Source organism: Schistocerca serialis, chromosome 2, assembly GCF_023864345.2.
Source record: "Schistocerca serialis cubense isolate TAMUIC-IGC-003099 chromosome 2, iqSchSeri2.2, whole genome shotgun sequence".
NCBI classification, from domain to species: Eukaryota; Metazoa; Arthropoda; class Insecta; order Orthoptera; family Acrididae; genus Schistocerca; species Schistocerca serialis.
Genome location: NC_064639.1, coordinates 1121221119 through 1121243313, shown reverse-complemented (window position 1 = coordinate 1121243313; position 22195 = coordinate 1121221119).

The window sequence follows — 22195 nt, the reverse complement described above, 5'->3', positions numbered from 1 at the left end:
ATTTTGCACAAAGCATAACTTATTCATAGCTAACACTTGGTTCAAAAATCATGAAAGAAGGTTTTATACGTGGAAGAGGCCTGGGGATACTGGAAGGTTTCAGATAGATTATATAATGGTAATACAGTGATTTACGAAACAGGTTTTATATTGTAAGACAATTCCAGGGGGAGATGTGGAGTCTGACCATAATTAAAACTGAAGAAACTGCAAAAACGTGGGAATTTAAGGAGATGGGACCCGAATAAACTCACAGAACAAGAGGTTATAGAGAGTTTCAGGGAGACCATTAGGGAACGATTGACAGGAATGGGGAAAAGAAATTCAGTAGAAGCAGAATGGGTAGCAGAGGATCACGTAGGTAAAAAGACGAGGGCTAGTAGGAATCTACATCTACATCTACATCTACATCTACATCAACATCCTTGGGTAACAGAAGAAATATTGAATGTAATTGATGAAAGGAGAAAATATAAAAACGCAGTAAATGAAGCAGACAAAAAGGAATACAAACGTCTCAAAAATGAGATAGACAGGAAGTGCAAAATGACACTGGGTGAAGAGTTTGACAGAGCACTGAAAGACCTGAGTCGAAACAAATCCCCAGGAGTACACAACATTCCATTAGACGTACTGACAGCCTTGGGAGAGCCAGCCCCGACCAAATTTTAGCATCTGGTGAGGAAGATGCATGAGACAGGCGAAATACTCTCTCACTTCTAGGAGAATATAATAATTCCAATCCTAAAGAAAGCAAGTGTTGACAGATGTGAAAATTACCGAACTATCAGTTCAGTAAGTCACAGCTGCAAACACTAACGTGAATTCCTTACAGACGAATGGAAAAACTGGTAGAAGCCGACCTCGGGGAAGATGAAATTGGATTCCGTTGAAATGTTGGAAGATGTGAGGCAATACTGACCCTACGACTTATGTTAGAAGATAGATTAAGGAAAGGCAAATCTACGTTTCTAGCATTTGTAGACTTAGAGAAAGCTTTTGACAATGTTGACTGGAGTACTCTCTTTCAAATTCTGAAGGTGGTAGGAGTAAAATACAGGGAGCGAAAGGCTATTCACAATTTGTACAGAAACTAGATGGCAGTTACAAGAGTCGAGGGGTATGAATGGGAAGCAGTGGTTGGGAAGGGAGTGAGACAGGGTTGTAGCCTATCCCCGTTGTTATTCAATCTGTATATGGAGCAAGCAGTAAAGGAAACAAAAGAAAAATTAAGAGTAGGAATTAAAATCCATGGAGAAGAAATAAAAACTTTGAGGTTCGCCGATGACATTGTAATTCTATCAGAGACAGCAAAGGACCTGGAAGAGCAGTTGAACGGAATGGACCGTATCTTGAAAGGAGAATATAAGACGAACATTAACAAAAGCAAAACGAGGACAATGGAATATAGTCGAATTAAGTAGGGTGATACTCAGGGAATTAAATTAGGAAATGAGACACTTAAAGTAGTAGATGAGTTTTTCTATTTTGGGAGTAAAATAACTGATGATGATCGAAGTAGAGAGGACATAAAATGTAGACTGACTGTGGCAAGGAAAGTGTTTCTGAAGAAGAGAAATTTGTTGACATCGAGTATAGATTTAAGTGTTAGAAAGCCGTTTCTGAAAGTATTTGTATGGAGTGTAGCCGTGTATGGAAGTGAAACAAGGACGATAAATAGTTTGGACAAGAAAAGAATAACAGCTTTCGAAATATGGTGCTACAGAAGAGTGCTGCAGATTAGATTGGTAGATCACATAACTGATGAAGAGGTATTGAACAGAACTGGGAGAAGAGAAATTTGTGGCACAACTTGACTAGAAGAAGGGATCGGATGGTAGGGCATGTTCTGAGGCATTAAGGGATCATCAATTTAGTATTGGAGGGCAGCGTGGAGGGCAAAAATTGTAGAGGGAGACCAAGAGATGAATACGGTAAGCATATTCAGTAGGATGTAGGTTGCATTAGGTACTGGGAGTTAAAGAAGCTTGCACAGGATAGAGTAGCATGGTGAGCTGCATCAAAACAGTCTCTGGACGTAAGACCACAACAACAATATTCACTATACTGTGTTGAAATTTTTATATTCTTAATATTTCTAGCTCTTCTGTTGGACTTCCCTTTCATTTTCCCATGTGGAATGTGAATGGATGAAAAGTTTATTTGATATTATATTACGAGAGTGTGATTCCCGTTGTTAGTAACACATGTTTAATAATGCATTAAGTGATTGTACATGTAAAGGAGAACCCGAAACAAATTGAGTTCCTAGTCATAAATGAAGAATGCTGCGGCCACGAGTACAGGCCAGAGCCATCTGCGGTAGTATAACTGAATCCATGTATATGTGAAGTGTCTGCGGTGCGGCGAGGTGCCTGAATGAATGTGCTGAACTAATTGTGTACCAATTTGAGTATCTCTGTAACTGATTGACGCTAGTGTCCGTCAAACAGAAACACTTTAATGCAGTGCTAACATATTAAGTGAAACCGCGTCTACAAACGACATTGTAGTTACATGCACAAATGATTATTCCATGTTTTGTAATAGTAAAATGTCAATACTGTTATATGCTAATGTTAAATTTGTATTTCCATTTTGTAAACTGTTGTTTTATCAAGAGAGGGGAAGTAGTTTACAATGGTTTTTGTTTATGTAACTTGTTAGAGTAAAGCACTCAATGCATATTTCACTGGTGAACATTGTTGCTATTAGCTATCAGGTAACAACATTGAAGTATTTGGCCGGAGAAGATTATCGACGTATAATAAAATCATGGCGTGAAGATAATAATAATTGGTTTGACTGTTGTGTTTGCGGAGGATAAAAAGTTTAGCTTGAAGTAGTTATCTTGGTCGGAGACTGCAGGATTTTACTTTGGAAGGATGGATGTGCCCGTATAATGTAGCAAACAGTTACGACTTTAAATAACACTACTCGTAAAGACGCCTATTGATGCATGCAATATGGATATTATACACTACTGGCCATTAAAATTGTTACACCAAGAAGAGATGCAGACTATAAACGGGTATTCATTGGACAAATATATTATACTAGAACTGACATGTGATTACATTTTCACGCAATTTGGGTGCATACATCCTGAGAAATCAGTACCCAGAACAACCACCTCTGGCCGTAAAAACGGCCTTGATACGCCTGGGCATTGCGTCAAACAGAGCTTGGATGGCGTGTACAGGTACAGCTGCCCATGCAGCTTCAACACGATACCACAGTTCACCAAGAGTAGTGACTGGCGTACTGTGACGAGCCAGTTGCTCGGCCACCATTGACCAGAAGTTTTCAGTTGGTGACAGACCTGGAGAATGTGCTGGCCAGGGCAGCAGTCGAACATTTTCTGTATCCAGAAAGGCCCCTATAGGACCTGCAACATGCGGTCGTGCATTATCCTGCTGAAATGTAGGGTTTCGCAGTGATCGAATGAAAGGTAGAGCCACGGGTCGTAACACATCTGAAATGTAACGTCCACTGTTCAAAGTGCCGTCAGTGCGTTCAAGAGGTGACCGAGACGTGTAACCAGTGGCACCCCATACCATCACGCCGGGTGATAAGCCAGTATGGCGATGACGAATAACGTTTCCAACGTGCGTTCACCGCGATGTCACCAAATACGGATGTGACAATCATGATACTGTAAACAGAACCTGGATTCATCTGTAAAAGTTACGTTTTACCATTGGTGCACCCAGGTTCGTCGTTGAGTACACCATCGCAGGCGCTCCCGTCTGTGATGCAGCGTCAAGGGTAACAGCAGCCATGGTCTCCAAGCTGCTGCAAACTCGTCGAACTGCCGTTGGTGCAGACGGTTGTTGTCTTGCAAAGGTACCCATCTGTTGACTCAGGGATCGAGGCGTGGCTGCACGATCCGTTACAGCGATGCGAATAAGATGCCTGTCATCTCGACTGCTAGTGATACAAGGCCGTTGGGATCCAGCACGGCATTCCGTATTACCCTCGTGAACCTACCGATTCCATAGTCTGCTAACAGTCATTGGATCTCGACCGACGCGAGCAGCAATATCGCGATACGATAAACAGCAATCGCGATAGGCTACAATCCGACCTTTGTCAAAGTCGGAAACGTGGTGGTACGCATTTCGCCTCCTTACACGAGGCATCAAAACAACGTATCACCAGGCAACGCCGGTCAACTGCTATTTGTCTACATCTACATGATTATTCTGCAATTCACATTTAAGTGTTTGCAGAGGGTTCATCGAACCACAATCATACTATGTCTCTACCATTCGACTCCCGAACAGCGTGCGGGAAAAACGAACACCTAAACCTTTCTGTTCGAGCTCTGATTTCTCTTACTTTATTTTGATGATCATTCCTACCTGTGTAGGTTGGGCTCAACAAAATATTTTCGCATTCGGAAGAGAAAGTTGGTGACTGAAATTTCTTAAATAGATCTCGCCGCGACGATAAACGTCTTTGCTTTAATGACTTCCATCCCATCTCGTGTTTCATATCTGCCACACTCTCTCCCCTATTACGTGATAATACAAAACGAGCTGCCCTTTTTTGCACCCTTTTGATGTCCTCCGTCAATCCCACCTGGCAAGGATCCCACACCGCGCAGCAATATTCTAACAGAGGACGAACGAGTGTAGTGTAAGTTGTCTCTTTAGTGGACTTGTTGCATCTTCTAAGTGTCCTGCCAATGAAACGCAACCTTTGGCTCGCCTTCCCCACAATATTATTTATGTGGTCTTTCCAACTGAAGTTGTTCGTAATTTTAACACCCAGGTACTTAGTTGAATTTACAGCCTTGAGAATTGTTCTATTTATCGAGCAATAGAATTCCAACTGATTTCTTATGGAACTCATGTGGATCACCTCACACTTTTCGTTATTTAGCGTTAACTGTCACCTGCCACACCATACAGCAATCTTTTCTAAATCGCTTTGCAACTGATACTGGTCTTCGGATGACCTTACTAGACGGTAAATTACAACATCATCTGCGAACAACCTAAGAGAACTGCTCAGATTGTCACCCAGGTCATTTATATAGATGAGGAACAGCAGACGTCCCAGGACGCTTCCCTGGGGAACACCTGATATCACTTCAATTTTACTCGATGATTTGCCGTCTATTACTATGAACTGCGACCTTCCTGACAGGAAATCACGAATCCAGTCGGACAACTGGGACGATACCCCATAGGCCCGTAGCTTGATTAGAAGTCGCTTGTGAGGAACGGTGTCAAAAGCTTTCCGGAAATCTAGAAATACGGAATCAACTTGAGATCCCCTGTCGATAGCGGCCATTTGTGTATAAGAAATAGGTTGGTAACTTTCCTCATGTCAGCACGCTGTAGTGTCGCCACTGGCGCCTAGCTAGTGTGAATGCTCTGAATATGTAATGATTTGCATATCTCAGCATCTTCTTCCTGTCAGTTAAATTTCGCGTCTGTAGCACGTCATCTACGTGGTGTAGCAATTATAATGGCCAGTAGTGTATTTGTTGAGAGATCGGGAAAAAAATGCAATTTCTGCCAGTGGGCAGCTTGGTGGAGTCAGGAATCCGTCAGCAGGTGTCTAATGACAGTGGGAGACAGCAGGGCGCACGAGCGACAGAACAGCGGTGTGCGGTGAGCGCGCGGGAAGCGACAAGTGTCAAGAGCTGCCGCTGCCACACCCACGCCGCCTCCCCTCCCCTGCTCCGCGGTTATAGTGGCTGCCGCGCAGGCGGCGCACAGGAATCTGCAATTAACGGCGCCGCCGTAATTAACAGCTGAAACACGCGAGGCGCCGCGCCGCCCGGCCAGCTGCAACTGCCGCCGCTTTCCAGTGGGAACCGTCGCGGCTGCCCCAGGCCGGCGAGCGAACACGGACTCTTGTTGTTCACTCACTGGCTGCGCACGCACGAGGACCGAACATGAACTGCCGCTAAGTGGCGTAAGCTCTTCACTAACATGTGTACATCGTTCAAGCAGCACACAGTCACTGACATTATAAAAGTCTTTCTGACCGACTAAATAGACGTGCACTGACTCAATAAGTCGTTGAAAGTCTCCTGCAGAAATACTAAAGCCATGCTGTTCTGTTAACCGCTTCTAATAGTGAAAGTGTTGCGGTGCATGATGTTGTCACATACTGATCTCTCGACTATACCCTAGAAATGTTCGATGGGCTTCATGTTCGGCAATGTGGGTGGCCAAATCTTTCGCTCGAGTCGTTCAGAATGTTCTTCAAACTAATCGCCAAAAATTATGGCCCGATGCCATGACATCGTTGTTTCTGAACAATAATCTCCAGGTAGCCCAATATATCCATTTCTAGTCAGTTATCTATTGCGTTGGACCAGAGGAACAATTTTTCTCCATGGAGACAGAGCCCACAGCATTATGGAAGCACACGCTTGTAGCACAGTGCCTTGTTCACAACCTGAGTCTTTGACTTCATGGGGTTGGCGCCAAACTCGAATCCTACCAGCAGCTCCTACCAGCTGAAATAAAGACGCATCTGACCAGAGCACAGGTCCAGCCGATATTGTCACGAGATCAGGAGAGGCGCTACAGGCAATATCGTCCTGTTGGCAACGGCACTCGCGTGGGTCGTCTGCTGCCATAGCCCACTTAACAACAAATCTAACCACACTTTTCTAAAGGATACGTGCGTTGTGCATCGCACACTTATTTCTGCGGTTATTTCAAGCAGTGTTGCTTTTATGTTAGCAGTGACAACTCTACGTAAATGCCGCTGCTCTCGGTCGTTAATTGAAGCTCGTCATACACTGCGTTTTCCATGGTGAGAGAAAATGCCTGAAATTTGGTCTTCTCGGCACGACCTTCACACTGTGGCTCTCGGAATACTGAATTACCAAACGATTTCAGAAATGAAATGTCCCGTGCGTCTACCTCCAGCTACCATTCCGCGTTCAAAGTATGTTAATTCCCATTGTGAGGACATATTAATGTTGGAAACTTTTCACATGATTCACCTGAGTACAAATGACAGCTCCAACAATGCAGTGCCGTCTTACACCTTGTAAAGACGATACTACCGGTATATATGTTGGAAGTAGGCTGTTTATGTTTTCTCTATGTAAGTAGGCTGTTTATGTTTTCTTATTGGCAACGTTACGTAGCGCTCAATATGAAAATCACTGGCTGTGCTGTGTGCAGTCTGTGGCTGCTTTGCATTGTTGTAATACTCGCCATTGTAGTGTTGGGCAGCGGCAGCTGGATGTGAACAGCGCGTAGCGTTGCGCAGTTGGAGGTGAGCCGCCAGCAGTGGTGGATGTGGGGAGAGAGATGGCGGAGTTTTGAAATTTGTCATGCACTGCTATATTTATATATGATGATATCAAGGTAAATACATTGTTTGTTCTCTATTAATATCTTTCATTTGCTAACTATCCCTATCAGCAGTTAGTGCCTTCCATAGTTTGAATCTTTTATTTAGCTGGCAGTAGTGGCGCATGCTGTATTGCAGTAGCTTGAGCAGCGAAGATTTTTGTGAGGTAAGTGATTTGTGAAAGGTATAATTTAATGTTAGTCAGGGCCATTCTTTTGTAGGGAATTTTGAAAGTCAGATTGCGTTGCGCTAACAAAATATTGTGTGTCAGTTTAAGCACAGTCATGTATAATTGTTCAAAGAGGACGTTTCATATGTCGACCCTTAGCCGAGGATACCTCACTGGAATCTTCTGATTTTTTTTTCTTGTAGTTTGTGTAATTAGTGTAGCTATTGTTTATTGCTAGCGCGTAATTAAGGAGAGAATTTCCTTTGTAGTTGTAGTTTTTCATTGTTGTACAGTAAAACAGTTGTGGCATGCATGTAGATTTGCACCAAGTATTTCGCAGCTGCGCTGGCAATTAAGTAGACATTATTTCCATTGCTATGTTATTTTATTTTGCTCTTCAAATTGTGCTTTTCTGTGTTATCGTGTGAAATATTGTGACAATTATGGCGTGTGAAAAACGTAATACTAGGCTCCAAAGTAAACTGAGAAATGACAGTGAAGACGAAGGCAGTGTGTTAGCGCCGCAGAGTAATGAATTAACTAATGTTCAAAGTAGTAATTTGGTAATTGCGCATAGGGAAATGGAGCGGGTGGCAAACAATGGTGTAGACAGTGAAACAGGTAGTGAACAGGGAAGCGTTATCGATCGATTGGTCGGCAACAGCTCGCCTCAGGAATCGGGAATGACAGAACACAATATTGCAAATACTGCAGACTCAGGTTTTGGGTTCCCACCGTTTTCTCAAATGAGTCAAGACACATTTTCCGCTTGTCAAAATGTGAATGTTGCCGGTGCAACTTCACTGCCGAAAAGCACTGAGGAACGTGTTTCAGACACCAGTGCATTGTTATTACAATTAATGCAACAAATGGGACAAAAGCTTGAAAAGTTAGACACAATGGAACAAAATCTTAAAAAGTTAGACACAATGGAACAAAATCAGAGACAAACACAGCAACAGTTAGACACACTGGAACAAAATCAGAGACAAACACAGCAACAGCTTCAAAAGTTAGACTCATTGGAACCAACTCTTGAACAAACGCGTGAAGATTTAACTACTGAGTTACATAACATTGAATCGAAATGTCAAAAAGTTTGTAATGACGTAAAAACTCAAATTTGTGAGCATTTTCAACCTATTTTTTCGCGGCATGAAAAGGCATTACAGAATCACGAAGCAGCCATAAAAGAACTGCAAATTATTGTTCATGAAAATCATGAGACCTTGCAAGCTAAATTTGACTCAGTTGCATCTACCGATTCGGTTACGCAACTTGCAAAAACTCAGGAAAACTTAAAGAACACAGTAGATTCGATTTCAACACAAATGGACACTCTGAAACTTGGTTCAGAAAAACACATTGAGGAAATGTGTTCACTATCGGAGAAAGTAGCCGAACTTTCGGATCAGTTCACTAACTTATCTACGAAGGTAGATGATAATCTGAACGACAAAAAACCGGTAGTCTTTAATGACACAGAAGAGTGCGAACAAATTAGGAAATTCAAACAAAATCACAATCAAATTAATACGCAACACCAAAGAGAAATCCGGGAAGTACAAGATCAGCCGACTCAGGTAATACAAGAATTACGTATTTCAGAGGCCACTCGCGCTCCAATACGGGAAGAGGGACTTAGAAATACGGAACAACCACAAAATAATAACACAGGACACTTCGGAAGTTATGAAAGAAATTGGCAAGGTGCACAGAATTTTGAAATGGAACCGCCGAAACGATGTAACAATGACCGATATGCGATTCGCCGACATGATGACTTTGACTATAAGCTGTTCATTACTACACGTAAATTCAAAACATTTAAGAATTCTGGCAACGACATTCATCCACAAGCATGGCTCCATCAATTCTCTCATTGTTTTCCTCCCAACTGGTCATTAGAACACAGATTAGAATTTATGTGTGGCTACTTAGATAATGAACCAGCTGTAAGAATGCGGTCGGTCATTCACGATTGCCACAGTGAAGGAGAGTTTTACCATGCCTTCCTCTCAGCATATTGGTCTCAGGCCACACAAGACCGAGTAAAACAAAGCATCATATTGATGAAACGTTTCGAACAATCTGAATTTTCCAGTCTTATGAAATATTTTGAAGACATGTTGCACAAGAATCAGTACCTGTCACACCCATACAGCCCCTCAGAACTTATCCGCATTTGCTTAATCAAATTGCCTGAACATTTATGACACATTATTTTGGCAAGACGTTGCAAAGACGACATTGAAGCTTTTCAGGGACTGTTACAAGAATTGGAAATTGACACTGACAATCGCGGAATGCGGAAACAGGAACACAACAATTACAGGTCACATCCGTCACAATTCCTCGATAATAACTGGACGCGACAAGGCTATTCTCACAACACAAATCGTGACCAAAACAGACACCACCCGTATGACAACCGTTGGCAGAGTAGTAATTATTACAGGGAAAGATCACCTCTCCGCGGTAATGACTATTACAGAGACAATCAGAGAAACAGACAATATGGGAACCAAAATAATTATTATTACGGGAGACAGAATAACTTTAGACGCAACGGTCCAGCGCGCAGTTACGATTCAGGGAGAAATTCTCCACCACTTAACCGACAAGAAAGAAACTACAGGAACTACCGACATGACGACAGACGATGTGATCGCAACGACAGACGTGAATTTCATCAGAACTGGCGGGATTCTAACAGAGCTGGGCCCTCTCGGCAAGGCGAATTTGTAGAAGTTAGTTCTCCTAATCCCAATAACGACGCGCGCCAACAAAGGAACAGACAATGACCCGCACCGCAGGCAGCCACCTGCGCCGGCTGGCTCAGAGAAAAATGACACAGGCGCTAACCTTGAGAAAAATTCCAGTATTCTTTACCGACGTATACCATATGACAATTGCATTCAAGTTCAAACTCTGTGTACTAGGAAAAGGTTTACACCACATTTCACATGTAAAACCATTTATTGAAAGATAATCTGCTTTTTAACTTTGTCTTTGCCATAAAACTTTTCACTTCACATTCCTAGTATGGATTGTCAGACTTAGAATCTGTTAACATGCAACAACGTTTGAAGTTAAATATCCAGTCAAGAACCAAGAGAACTTATTTAAACAGAAATTACGAATGCATTGTTATAGTGAACAGACGTCACAGTGTTATTGTGTGTGTACATTCTTGCTTGTTAGTTGCACGATTATGGAACGACTATAAGGCTTACGTACTTAGAACATTTACCAGTACTGCTAATGAGATTTTAATGCAACATTTTGGTTTACTTGAAAATATATTCTGGATTTAAAGTACTTTCAGTGAGATACCAGATGGCACAGTGGTTAGTTTACGTGACAGCTACACGATTTTATCACGACGCTACTAATGAGTGACAATTTACAGTGTTGCTTTTGCGATGTATCTGTTTTATATCTGCACAGTTTTCTGAATTCTTCTGGAAAGAAAAACATGTTTTAGTAGTAACTTTTGTGGTATAGCAACAATGAGACAGCCTTTTTCGTGGCACAACCATACGTTACTGTACAGTACTTTCTTCATCACGCCAATAAGCATAATAACTACGATATCTATACGCAAAGCATTTCACTTTTGTTTATCATGAGGTAAGTACATTGACTTCTGCAGAACTTAGCTTTCGGAGGACGATAACTACGACACTTCCACAGAGATTATGTTACAAGATGCACAGTTTAGCGCTACAGTACACGTATTTGAGTGATCAATTTTATACATAAAACATTTATTTTTAAAGATTTTTGAATTACAAAGAAAGTTTTCCGTGATATATTTCATTTCATTGGTGTAATCTGTAACACCTGAGGGTATAATTACATTAATCCTCAGGGGGGTACACGCTTACTTTGTGTACCATGTGTGTGGCAACCACAAGGAACCCTAGCTAATATGGTATTTGCTTATACAACTTTACACATCGGTACCATATTTCTCTAACACACAAATTACACAGCTATCTGATCATTTAACTGAGAGATAAACATTTTTTTTACTACATCAGTGACACATGTTTACGCAATACACAGTTGGGTAACTTCACACTTACGAAATTGTATTTTGTCTGTACTTTGTGAAATGCTCATATTTTTTCGGAACCATTGTGATACTATGAGAGCTTTGAATGATGTATTTGGTAAGGGAGCATGATTTTAAAGTACATTTGAGGTAGATGACACTACTGAAATGAGCAGAGAATTTTTTTTAGGTTTTGACATTATTCAAGGAAGCTACGGCGATTTTGAGATTTGACTGAGGTGTTATGATGTTATTATTACGACGACGATGTGTATTATGCTGCTGAGGTATGTTTATGATTAATAGGCTGATGCTATATGAGTTATTTGATTAAGCCAGGTAGCTGTTATGATGAAATATTGAAGAAGTGTCCACGAATAAGGTAAGGAATAATGAGTAGTGTTTAGGGACTCTGACTTGTGGAAAAGGATGTTGGAAACCAAGAATCGTACTTTAAGAGTTATGAAATGTGTGAATGTGTGAGTGTGTCACAATGCCGGCGAACATTTTTTTGGACACTTATATTCATAGGATTTTCTTTCTACAGATTTGCAACGCTAATTCTTGACCTGTGAAATATTTTTATGTGAGACTGTCACTGTAGCAGAAACTGGTGTCGTAAATATTTCCGTAAGAAAGTTAAGTGACCACCTGCACGTAATGCGTCGTGGGCACGCAGCTGTGTCAAACACCTGGAGAACAAGCCATTAGGGTGTGCCTTTCCGGAAGCACAGGTAGAAAAAAAAAAAGAAAAAAGGCAGGCCTTTATCCTCGCCATTGGCATTCCTTTAGAGAAAATATTGCAAATGCGACACCCTCATTACTTCCATTAACCTTGCTATTGACATTCCTTTGTAGAAAGCATCGCAAATATTACACGCTCATTACCTGAAAACATATGACTACTCGTACTTTGTGCTAATTACTGCAATGCTTATGAATTGATGGGAAATATTCGTACATCTGCACACCTGATTATGACAAGTGTCTTTCTATGAGAGTTGAGAGCTACTGACTTACGAAATGTCACATGACTATTGAATGATATTTTTATGCTTTGCTTTTCGTAGTAGCTTATTTCACTTGATATCTGGTTTCCAGCTGTGTTGCAGCATTGCTTCTATAAAATAAAATGCATTTGCTAATGTGAACACTTTCTGTCAACAGATCTATTAAATAATTATTTTATTATCCACATTCTTTAAAAAAGGAGCACTTGGAAAGGAAAGAACAATAAGAAGGAACTAGTAACAGTAACACATAATTTTCTTTTCAAGTACATGGTAATATTTTTTTTACAATAAGTTGTTGTGGTGCACCACTTTAATTATATAGACATTAAGATGTGAATATACATTTAACTTATTGTTGATTTTCCTGAAATATTTTTTATGCTTGAGCTTTGTCATGCTTAGGTATACGTCATAGCATTTGCTGTTGCTGTTTGCCAGGCATAGTGTTACTGAATTTGACTTTGTGTTACTCTTCTAAGCTAGTTTTTCTTGTTTCCTGCACAGTGCCTTATATTAGTTGTAATTTTGCATTTTTTTTGTTAATTTAGATTTACTGCTGCTTGCTTTGCAAATTGGCATTCTTTTGTCATTGCTGTTTGTGTTAATTGTTTTGTGCTGCTGTATTGCCTTGTTCCTTAGTTTAGCATCTGAGCTCAGTAGATTTAAGTTAGCTTAAGAGGGGGTAGCCTCTAAGAGAATGAGTTGCGATGAATTGGAAGAAATGCATTCAGAAGTTATACGAAAAAAAGTACAGAAAACAGGTTTAGGTAGGATTTTCTTGGAAATAAATGTTGAGGTAAGAAATGTGCGAACATATAAATACAGAAAGCATGCTTAGATAGAATTTTTTTGGTGGAAACAAAGGATGAAATAAGAGGAAAGATATATGAAGTTTTGGGTTGGACTGCAGTACCAAATGTTACACTGAAAACGAACCCTGTCCTTTCCTATTGGTGTTATCCCACTATGTGTTTGTGTACCCTTGTGTATTTGTTTTCTTCCTGTCTCTGTGTAGTTTCATAGAATTTTTTCTTCTTTTACTATTAAGCTACATTCACTAGGATGAGGAATACTGCTATCCTTGAATATAATTGGCATTAATAATATGTTATTTACCTTATAAATATGCTTACACATTATTTATTCTGTTTTGTTTTAATGCTCATGTGTGAAGTTGATGTTTAGAAAGTGATTCTAATCTTTTATTTTTGTATTCAAGTCATCATTCCTGTAACACTGATGTATATGTTTATTTCTATTCTTTTGTAAAGCCCCTATTACTACAAATGTTATCTGTATTGTTATGTTTTTAATGATGTATTTTGTACCTTTGTAATTTTATTTTCATGTTGTAAATTTATAATTGTATAGACACCAGTTCTTCAAATTAAGTTACATTTCACTGCACATGTTTCTGTTGGTCATAGTATATGGAAATATGTGAGAAGTTGCGACTGCTAGTGTTTGCACGTGTGTTACTAATTCAGCAAGGGACTGGATAACAGCATTGCTGGTTCTAAGGACAATTCCAAAAACTTTGTGAGTGTACAAGTGGTGGTTTATGGACTTGTTATATTCTCCGCAAGACTCTTCGATGGTGAATGTGCACCTGCACAATCGCAACAGATGGCTGCTGGCCATCTCTACAAGGACTACAGTGGGTCTGCACCTCTGGTGGCCCACCAATACCATTATCTCTACAAGGACTACAGTGGGTCTGCATCTATGATGACCCACCAACGCCATTATTTCTACAAGGACTACAGTGGGTCTGCGTCTTTGATGACCCACCAATACCATTATTTCTACAAGGACTGCAGTGGGTCTGCACCTCTGGTGGCCCACCAATACCACAATCTTTACCAAGACTACAGTGGGTCTGCTCTGTGATGACCTACCTACCAATACTCTTCAAAATTTCGACTGACTCTGCTGTGGGTTTGCTCTGTTGTGGCCCATTACCTGTATGCATGTCAAGAGTCAGCACTGTCTTTCCATTGGAAGGACAACACTACTTCTTCAAGACTGCATGGAAATCCACTACTTCTATGTGCATTTTCTTTTACTGCTCAGACTTTGAGAAAAACTCTGCATTTTTACTGTGATGAACAATGTGGACTGTCTTTATGGACTGTGAGAAAATTTGAGCTTTTGACCAACATTGTATCATTAAGTGTGTGCATTTGATTTCTTTGTTATTGTAATTATGAAAAATTTTATCAAATCATTATTGGCCACTGCCCAAAAAAAATTTGTAAAATTTTTTGTGGGGAGCATGGGGGCTATGGAAGTAGGCTGTTTATGTTTTCTCTATGTAAGTAGGCTGTTTATGTTTTCTTATTGGCAACGTTACGTAGCGCTCAATACGAAAATCACTGGCTGTGCTGTGTGCAGTCTGTGGCTGCTTTGCATTGTTGTAATACTCGCCATTGTAGTGTTGGGCAGCGGCAGCTGGATGTGAACAGCGCGTAGCGTTGCGCAGTTGGAGGTGAGCCGCCAGCAGTGGTGGATGTGGGGAGAGAGATGGCGGAGTTTTGAAATTTGTCATGAACTGCTTTATTTATATATGATGATATCAAGGTAAATACATTGTTTGTTCTCTATTAATATCTTTCATTTGCTAACTACCCCTATCAGTAGTTAGTGCCTTCCATAGTTTGAATCTTTTATTTAGCTGGCAGTAGTGGCGCTCGCTGTATTGCAGTAGCTTGAGCAGCGAAGATTTTTGTGAGGTAAGTGATTTGTGAAAGGTATAGTTTAATGTTAGTCAGGGCCATTCTTTTGTAGGGAATTTTGAAAGTCAGATTGCGTTGCGCTAACAAGATATTGTGTGTCAGTTTAAGCACAGTCATGTATAATTGTTCAAAGGGGACGTTTCAATGTATGTGCGCATCGCTTACACATAACTTTTGTCACCACAGTGTAGAGTGATTGTTTGAAACATAACATGGTCTTCATTAAAGGTACAGCATCTGCGTTACTGCTGAACACAGATCTCGAGTTCTCATTGAATAGATACAGGGTGTTTCAAAAATGACCGGTATATTTGAAACGGCAATAAAAACTAAACGAGCAGCGATAGAATTACACCGTTTGTTGCAATATGCTTGGGACAACAGTACATTTTCAGGCGGACAAACTTTCGAAATTACAGTAGTTACAATTTTCAACAACAGATGGCGCTGCAAGTGATGTGAAAGATATAGAAGACAACGCAGTCTGTGGGTACGCCATTCTGTACGTCGTCAAAATGGGTCTGAGCACTATGGGACTTAACATCTACGGTCATCAGTCCCCTAGAACTTAGAACTAGTTAAACCTAACTAACCTAAGGACATCACACACATCCATGCCCGAGGCAGGATTCGAACCTGCGACCGTAGCAGTCGCGCGGCTGCGGACTGAGCGCCTAGAACCGCTAGACCACCGCGGCCGGCTGTACGTCGTCTTTCTGCTGTAAGCGTGTGCTGTTCACAACGTGCAAGTGTGCTGTAGACAACATGGTTTATTCCTTAGAACAGAGGATTTTTCTGGTGTTGGAATTCCACCGCCTAGAACACAGTGTTGTTGCAACAAGATGAAGTTTTCAACGGAGGGTTAATGTAACCAAAGGACCGAAAAGCGATACAATAAAGGATCTGTTTGAAAAATTTCAACGGACTGGGAACGTGACGGATGAACATGCTGGAAAGGTAGGGCGACCGCGTATGGCAACCACAGAGGGCAAGGCTCAGCTAGTGCAGCAGGTGATCCAACAGCGGCCTCGGGTTTCCGTTCGCCGTGTTGCAGCTGCGGTCCAAATGACGCCAACGTCCACGTATCGTCTCATGCGCCAGAGTTTACACCTCTATCCATACAAAATTCAAACGCGGCAACCCCTCAGCGCCGCTACCATTGCTGCACGAGAGACATTCGCTAACGATATAGTGCACAGGATTGATGACGGCGATATGCATGTGGGCAGCATTTGGTTTACTGACGAAGCTTATTTTTACCTGGACGGCTTCGTCAATAAACAGAACTGGCGCATGTGGGGAACCGAAAAGCCCCATGTTGCAGTCCCATCGTCCCTGCATCCTCAAAAACTTCTGGTCTGGGCCGCTATTTCTTCCAAAGGAATCATTGGCCCATTTTTCAGATCCGAAACGATTACTGCATCACGCTATCTGGACATTCTTCATGAATTTGTGGCGGTACAAACTGCCTTAGACGACACTGCGAGCACCTCGTGGTTTATGCAAGATGGTGCCCGGCCACATCGCACGGCCGACGTCTTTAATTTCCTGAATGAATATTTCGATGATCGTGTGATTGCTTTGGGCTATCCGAAACATACAGGAGGCGGCGTGGATTGGCCTCCCTATTCGCCAGACATGAATCCCTGTGACTTCTTTCTGTGGGGACACTTGAAAGACCAGGTGTACCGCCAGAATCCAGAAACAATGGAACAGCTGAAGCAGTACATCTCATCTGCATGTGAAGCCATTCCGCCAGACACGTTGTCAAAGGTTTCGGGTAATTTCATTCAGAGACTACGCCATATTATTGCTACGCATGGTGGGTATGTGGAAAATATCGTACTATAGAGTTTCCCAGACCGCAGCGCCATCTGTTGTTGAAAATTGTAACTACTGTAATTTCGAAAGTTTGTCTGCCTGAAAATGAAAATGTACTGTTGTCCCAAGCATATTGCAACAAACGGTGTATTTCTATCGCTGCTCGTTTAGTTTTTATTGCCGTTTCAAAAATACCGGTCATTTTTGAAACACCCTGTATCAGTTGTACACTCTTCTTGAAAGTAAATTTCAGCTCATTTGCGTCATCGAATCGTTGTCCTCGAAGACAGCCTTTTTTTACTGAGTCATCACTCTTCTGACTGGTTTGATGCGGCCCTTCGCCAATTCCTCGCCTGTGCCAAAATCTTCATCTCCGAGTACCACTTGTAGAGCTGCTGGTACGGCGGCGGCTTTGGACTGGATTACAACCTACGGTACAGCTTCTGGTAGCCAAATCAACGTTGACAATTCCGTCGCCTTGAGCATCGGGATAGGGCTGCCGCAGGAACACTTTGCCCCCTTACGCTTCGGTGATAGGATCCGCTGCCTGGGCTTAGATTTCATGAACGACAAGCGACTCGCGACGACGCTCAATTATCGACACCTTCTTAACTAAATTCGGACCGGAAATGAAAATCAGCGCTTGCTGTCCCTCAACATTGTTCAGTGGGCGCATTATGCCAATGTACACCTTGCGTCCCTCATACCGCATGTCGCCCAAACGCTACCCATTTCAAAACCCTGTAGCATTATGACAGCGCTGGGATACATCGTCAGCGCTGGTATGTTACTGAAGATCAGATACGTATCTCTTACCCTCTCCAAAGAAAAAGGTGGTCTCGCCCTGGTTAATGTACATGACAGGGCCATTGCCTTCTATGTTAGCTCACATTTGTGACTGCTGCGCCTTTGTCCTACAAGCCTCACGAGTTTGCTTCTGATGGCGCTACCACCTGCTTCACTAAGAGCGCCGGTGCCGCTACAGGACATCTCAGCGCCCCTCTTTTATATGGGGTGTTTCTATTTAGAACAAAGTTATTCCAGTGTAGCGCTCACGACACCACGAATGGCCACAACTCGACGCCTCTATCACGACATGTAGCAACGCCGCACCCTTAATGTGGTAGAATTAAAATATCCTGATGTACGGTGGCGCGTGCTGTGGAAGACTGTAGACGATGCCATGCTTGATTCCGATGTCGTTTTCAAGTGGTACGTAGTTGTTAATGGGAAGCTGGTGACACAATACCAATATCCACATAGCAGAATCTCCGAATTTTGTGGGTTGTAATACAGAAGATTCCTAAGAGAACCGCCTCAGCTCTCTCCGGAGCCGGTTTGGCACCTAGTGCGGCAGATGCTGGCTTATCTCTTGCGTGTTACGCCGGAGAATATATCTGCACGCACGTTATTGTTTCCGGATGAGACATTTTACCCCAAGACTCGGACCAACTCCGTCACCTGGATACGTGGACACGCGGTCCATTACCTCTATCGTGACGGACACAAGAATTTACTTGACTTCTGGCTCTATTTGCAAGAAAGACATCATGCCATTGCCGGGCGTACCAGATATCGACAATGCTTCGCAAACTACCTATGGAGTGCCTTTCGCAGGCCTCCGTGTAGTTGGAATGTTCCAGGCAGTGGTAGATGATATCAGAACAAAGTGCAAACGATCCTACATTGAACTATTTTTATCAGTGGGCGCAGTTGCTGGGAGGCCTGACTACGAAGTGGTAGCTTACTTTTCATGTTATCTATGTTTACTGTCTTCGACGGTGTCTTCATTCTTAGTTTTTCCAGGCTTGATTATCCATGACTGTTTGGACTGTTCGCACATTTATATCCATACGTCCATACTGCAGTTAACGGAAAATAAATAAATAAACCTTCCGCACCCTACTAGAAATACCCTTCCCCACTTCGTTTCATCGTGTTTTTCTTTTGAGTGGTCAGCGCGATAGAATGTCAATCCTAAGGGCCCGGGTTCGATTCCCAGATGGGTCGGAGAATTTCTCCGCTCAGGGACTGGGTGTTGCGTTGTCCTAATCATGATCATTTCATCCCCATCGACGCGCAAATCGCCGAAGTGGTGTCAAACCGAAAGACTTGCACCCGGCCAACGGTCTACCCGACGGGAGGCCCTAGTCACACGACATTTACATTTTTCAATCTCTGGCTTCATCTACAGGTTTTGCCCTCTACAGTGTCCTCTAGTACAATGGAAGTAATTCCCTGATGTCTTAACAGATGTCCTATCATTCTGTCCCTTCTTCTTGTCAGTGCTTTCCATATTTTACTTTCCTCTCCGATTCTGTGCAGAACCTCTCCAATTCTGTGCAGAACCTCCTCATTCCTTAACTTACCAGTCCACCTAATTTTCAACATTCGCCTTTAGCACCACATCTCAAATGCATCGATTCTCTTCGGCTCCGTTTTTCGCGCAGTCCATGTTTCACTACAATACAGTGCTATGTTCGAAAAGTATATTCTAAGAAATTTCTTCCTCAAATTAACGCACATGTTTGAATCTAGTAGTCTTCTCTTGGCCAGGATTGCCTTATTGCCAGTGCTAGATTGCTTCTGAGATCCTACTTGCTCCATCCGCCATTGGTTATTTTGCTGCCTAGGAAGCAGAATTCCTTAACTTCATCTACTTCGTGACTATCAGTCCTGCTGTTAAGTTTCTTGCTCTTATCATATGTGCTACTTCTCACTACTTTCGTCTTTCATCGATTGAGCCTGCATATTCTGTAATCGTTAGACACTTCATTAAATTTAGCAGAGCCTGTAATACGTCTTCACTTTCACTTACGATAAAAATGTCATCAGCGAATCGATCATCGATATAATCTCACCTCCAATTTTAATCCCCTAATCAAAGTTTCTTTTTTTTCCAACGATGCTTCTTCGATATACAGATGGAATGGTAGCGGTGAAAGAATACGTCCCTGTTTTACACCCTTCTTAATAATCGCAACCCTACGTTCATGGTCATCTAATTGTATTATTTCCTTTTGGTTCTTGTACATGTTGTATATTATCTATCTCTCCCTATAGGTTACCAATACAGAATTGGTCAGGATATTATCATACTCATCCGTTACAGAATTTTCTGAATTAATTTGTGACTCTAGTGCTGCAGCAGACATAAATAGGTTTATAACAAAGCACTTGATTAGAGGAAACGTCTAATGCTACCTATTGACCGCACAATCCAGATATGGCTGCTCACGCTTTCTGTCAAATTATCTTTAAAAAAATGCCATGCATTCGTGGAGTAGGGGTACGGTCTTGGATTAGAAATCAAAACGTCCTCAGCCGTGGGTTAAAACCCGCCATCGCTTCACTTTTAAAAACTAGCATTGGCGACTGAAAACTTCCGGCATTAGAAGTCATCATCATTCTTCCAACGATCTTGTCAAAGAGGGAGGAGGAGTGGACTGAGGTTCAAGGCGCTCTCTTGTCCTTCGGGTGGGAAACTGCCACTAAAGGCGGTAGATTCAGAAATGACCAACGGCACGTCGATTCAGAAGGCAATGGAAGCCACTGCAATAAGACACATACCTTGTATCCACAGGGCATGTGCCCTGTAATTTTAAAAAGGGCCCTGATGCGCTCTTTATTGTCAAAATATTCTGGAATAGTCCGCCATTCCGATCTCCGGGAAGGGACTGCCAAGGGGATGGCGACCATGAGAAAAAGACTGAATAACAAACGAAAGGATTACGTTCTACTAGTCGGGGCGCGGATTGTCAGCAGCTTGAACGTGCTTGGGAAACTAGAAATTCTGAAAAGGCAACTGCAAAGGTTTAATCTAGATATAGTAGAGGGCCAGTGAAATGAAATGGAAAGCAGACAAGGATTTCTGGTCAGATGAGTGTAGGGTGATGTCGACAGCAGCAGAAAATGGTATAACGGGAGTAGGATTCGTTGTCTATAGGAAATTAGAGAAGGGAGTGTGTTGCTATGAACAATTCAATGATACGGTTGTTCTTATCAGAATCGACAGTAAACCAACATCGACAACGATAGTTGAGGCATACTTGTCCAGATCGCAAGATGAAGATGAAGAGGTAGAGAAAGTATTGAGGATGTTGAAAGGGTAACGCGGTATGTAAAGGGAGATGGAAATGTGAATAGTTATGGGGTACTGGAATGCAGTTGTAAGGGAATCATAGAGGAGAAAGACTAATTGAGTAACGTAATAATATCCAACTAGTAATAGCAACTACTCTGTTCAAGAACCACAGGAAGAGGAGATATGCTTCGAAAAGGCTGGGTGATACGGGTAGATTTCACTTAGATTATATCGCGGTCAGACAGTGATTACGAAATGAGATTTGGTATTGAGAGACGTACGCATAACCACATATAGACTCAGATAACAATGTAGTAGTGACGAAGAGTAGGCTGACGTTTAAGAGATTAGTCAGAAAGAATCAATACACAAGGAGGGGGATACAAAAGTACTAAGGAATGACGAGATGCATTTCAAGTTCGCTAACGCTATAGATAAAGCAATAAGGAATAGCTCAGTGGGCAGTCATGTTGAGCAGGAATGGACATTACTAACAGTGCAATCACAGAAGTTAGGAAGAGAAACATAGTTTCAATGAAGGTAACTGCGAAGAAACCATTAAGAACAGAATAAATACTTTAGTTGATCGAGTAAAAAATTAAGTGCAAAAATGTCCAGGGACATTCGGGAATAAAGAAATACAAGTCGCAGAAGAAGGAAATAAAATGGACGTGCAGGGAAGCTAAGACAAAATGACTGCTTGAAAAATGTGAAGAAAACGAAAACTAATGGGTTGTCAGAATGACTGACTCAGCATATAGCGAAATCAAAACAACCTTCAGGGACATCTTCAACTTTTGTAGTCCTGTCTTCCTCAGTTGCGTGGAATATTACGGTATAGCGATAATTTTTACCTATGGACCGTCTGACAGCAACTGAATAAAACACAATTTTAGTGCCATACGCGTTTCGCCTTTATTTTCTGCAAGGCATCATCAGTGGCAGGTTGCGTAGACAATTTCTCACGTATTACGCTCCTGT